The sequence below is a fragment of the Lactuca serriola genome, chromosome 4 (assembly GCF_051521515.1).
Source record: "Lactuca serriola cultivar US96UC23 chromosome 4, Lser_US96UC23_V15, whole genome shotgun sequence".
NCBI lineage: Eukaryota > Viridiplantae > Streptophyta > Magnoliopsida > Asterales > Asteraceae > Lactuca > Lactuca serriola.
In genome coordinates, this window is record NC_136411.1 from 14420457 (window position 1) to 14424014 (window position 3558).

A 3558-nucleotide genomic window follows, 5' to 3' on the forward strand; every position below is an offset into this window, starting at 1 on the left:
TTAGCCCATGCACACTCTCAAGCAGACATGTCCGATGAATTGGAGAATTAACATTTTTTTAAAAACGAAGGAAAAATAAAAAAACAAAAAAGTAAAAGAAAGCAAACTCTATATAACGGGTTCCCTCCCGCCAAGCGCTTCTTTTTAAGGAGTCATTAGCTAGACTCCTTCCCGTCTACGTTTCGTCATCTTCGAGCATCGGGAATGTACGCCTAGTCCTTTGTGGTTTGTACTTAGTCTTGTAAGCGTGAATCTTTTTCTTGTAAGCCCTTTTCAATTCCTCTCTTTTCTTTTTCACAGCATCCTCCTCAACTGCTTGGGCTTCCCTTTTTCTCTTTTTCTTTTTTAATCCATTCTTCTTTACCTTCTCTTGTACCTCCTTCTCTTTAAATTTAATCACTTCATATTTTGTAATGGTTCGTGCTTTAGGTTTAGTAGTGAATGGTTGATCAGCTTCCACCCTTCTTCCCTTTATGTCTTCATCCTTTTCTGTGTTCAACCCTTCTCCAAATGGAATTGTATCAGGGCATGCCACCTTGGCGTCTTGGACTTCCATTCCTTTTCCTTCTTCTGCTGTTTGTTCTTCCAAAGAATCATAAATAGTAACTAAATCCAGGGTATGTGAAGAACTATCAACAAACAGATCAACATTGGCCAAGTTTTTATCAAATTCGACTGGACTCGTCGAGTCCATCAAGGTGACTCGGCGAGTCTGATCGGGTTCCATCAATTCTGGAGTGTTTTTTGAGTTGGCTCCTTCCAATAGCTTTTCTAACTCCTCCAAGTCTTTGCTAGCATCTCCACCTTCTTCAGAGTGTAGCAAAAACTTGCTTGAATCTTCTTTTAGCAAAATTTCAAGCTCTTTTTGTAATATCTCATCATCCAATTGGATAAATGAGATTTCTTCTCTCTTTTCTCCTTCTTGCTTGGCTTCTGGAATAGATTTAAACATCACCGACTCATCACCCACTCTCAATGTCAATGTAGACTCACATATATCAATTAGAGCACACGCGGTGTTTAAGAATGATCTTCCCAAAATAATTGGTATTTCGGGGTCTTCTTCCATCTCCACCACCACGAAGTCTACTGGAAAAATAAACTTGTCCACCTTGATAAGGAGATCCTCACAAACGCCTTGTGAATGAATTATCGTTTTGTCCGCCAAATGGATCCTCATATTTACCGGCCTTGGTGCTGGTAAATTCAGCTTCTTAAAGAATGAATAGGGCATCAAATTAATGCTTGCACCTGAATCAACTAATGCTCGGGTAAAAACTTCATTACCAAATTGGCACGGAATCACCATATTTCTCGGATCACTCTTCTTTTCAGGCAGCTCATTCATCAATATTTCCGTGACTTCAGCTAAATCCTTCCTAGCAGCGAAAAGGCTTTTAAGCAAGTTGAAGTATTTAGGTGTTTGGAGCATTGTTTCCACAAATGGCATATTGACTTGTAAAGCTTTAACATGCTCCATGAAGGTTCTGTATGCTTTTACTTTTTCTGCAGGCATGGCTTTGATTGGATATGGCAGAGGAGGATTATATGGCTTTAGAGAACTGGCAGATTTATCATTCCCGCATGGACTCGTCGAGTCCATGAGAGTGACTCGGCGAGTATGATCGGGTTTTGCTGGGTCTGATTCTTCTTCCTTTTCTGCCTTCTTCTTGGAGATTTTCAGTGCTTCTGTAGATGTCTCTTCACTGCTGGAGGTTATTACACTTACATTCTCCCTTCTTGGATTGGGTTTGGTGTTACTCGGAAGTTATCCCGGTCTTCTATCATTCACTTGATGCGCAAGCTGCCCCAGCTGTTTCTCAATGTTGAGAATTGATGCTTGCTGATTCCTAAGCATGTTTCTGGTCTCGTGTATGGCAGCATCGTGATCACTGTGTCTTTTTTCGGACGCGGCTATGAATCTAGTGAATAACTCTTCTAAATCGGCTTTCTTTTCTACCGGTTCTTCCTTTTGGTATAGTCCCCTCTCCTTCTGCTTGTATTTCTCCTCCTTTGCCTTCTTATACTCCTCGTATGGTAGCCAGTCCTTCTTAGGTTTCCGCCAATTTTCATCATATCGATCACCACTTGAATAAAAGACGTGAGCTTTCTTATTTCCATTCTCATCCAAATCACAATCCTTTGTGAGATGGGGCCCTCTAAAATTTTCGCATCCTACCCTAATAGCATGGATTGTTTGATCCATTTTAGTCATTCTTCGATCTAGACTATCAAGCTTCGCTATCACCGCCGCCATGCTATCATTTGTTGCGTTTACTACTCCCCGACTTACTTCGTTTCTCGGATTGTGGTATTCTCTAGAGTGCTTAGAGAATTCTTCAATTAATTCTTTAATTAACGGGGGCGCCTTCTTTGTGAGCGGACCTTGAGAATCAAGCAATTGCCTTGTGGTGACATTGACTCCATCATAGAAGATGGAGACCTCTTGTTGGCTATTAAGGTCATGGTGTGGGCAATTTCTAAGTAGGCTCTTGTATCTTTCCCAAGCTTCATAAAGAGATTCTCCGGGTTGTTGCTCGAAGTTGGCAATGGCTTTCTTTAGCTTGGCTATCTTGGAGGGCGGGCAGAAATGGTCTATGAACTCTTCTTTCATCTTGGCCCATGTGGTGACCGATCCGGGAGAAAGTGACTTTAACCAATCTTTTGCGGCTCCTTTAAATGTGACAGGAAGCATGCGAAGAAGTTGGGTCTCACGTGGAACATTCGGGACGTTGAAGTAGTCGGCCACATCATTTACTTCGTCCAAGTGCTTGTAAGCGTCTTCGTGATCCCTCCCGTAGAAAGGAATCTCCTTGAGTTGGGTGAGAATATGGCCTTTTAGTTCGAAATTAGCGGTCGCGGGAATTGCGGGTTGCACAAGCCCCGGCCCGGTGTCATCATGCATCCTTTTCTTCCACTCCCCCATGGCGACTTCATCAATGTTAGCCATTGTGATAGCTAACTCTTCTTCGGAATCGGTTTCGTGCTCGTAAGTATGCTCTTCTTCTTCCTCGGTCTCGTACTCGATATCTTCTTGAATTGGTTCTTTAATTGTTAACGAGGCACTGGATGCTCCTGATTTGCTGCTCCTTTTCTTGCTGAAAACAGACTTTAAACTCTTGAGTGTTGAGTTCTTTGAAGTTGTGGTTTCTCCAACGGCTTTTCCTTTGCTCCTTCTTAGTGCGGATTCCGGGTCTTCCAAAGGAGGGACCAGAGGTGTATCAGATCCTCGGGTCATGAAACAACTGTAAACAAACAAAACAAAAGAAACAGAACGCGTAAAAGGAACAAAAACGAAATAAAAAAAATAAAGACTGAAACAGCGATGTACTCGCCGAGTCGGCACGAGTGCACTCGGCGAGTTCAAGGCAAAAACAGAAAAGAAAATTTCTAGTTAAAAATGAAATTTTAATAAAACTAAATCTACTTACTGATTTGCTTTGTAAATAACTTTGTGTTAGATAAATCTCACACAAAGGATCGATTAAACTAGAATTTAATATTAATTTTAGGACCGTTCCTCGGCAACGGCGCCAAAAACTTGATGTGTGTAAACTC

General features: G+C 41.7%; 1 non-coding gene across 1 annotated transcript; it reads left to right on the forward strand.

Moving 5' to 3' along the window:
* The first annotated feature begins 2459 nt into the window (after positions 1-2459).
* Positions 2460-2566, forward strand: LOC145049089 (small nucleolar RNA R71). The gene has a single exon (XR_013683205.1). It is a non-coding gene; the product is annotated as a small nucleolar RNA R71 (small nucleolar RNA).
* Positions 2567-3558: the final 992 nt, after the last annotated feature.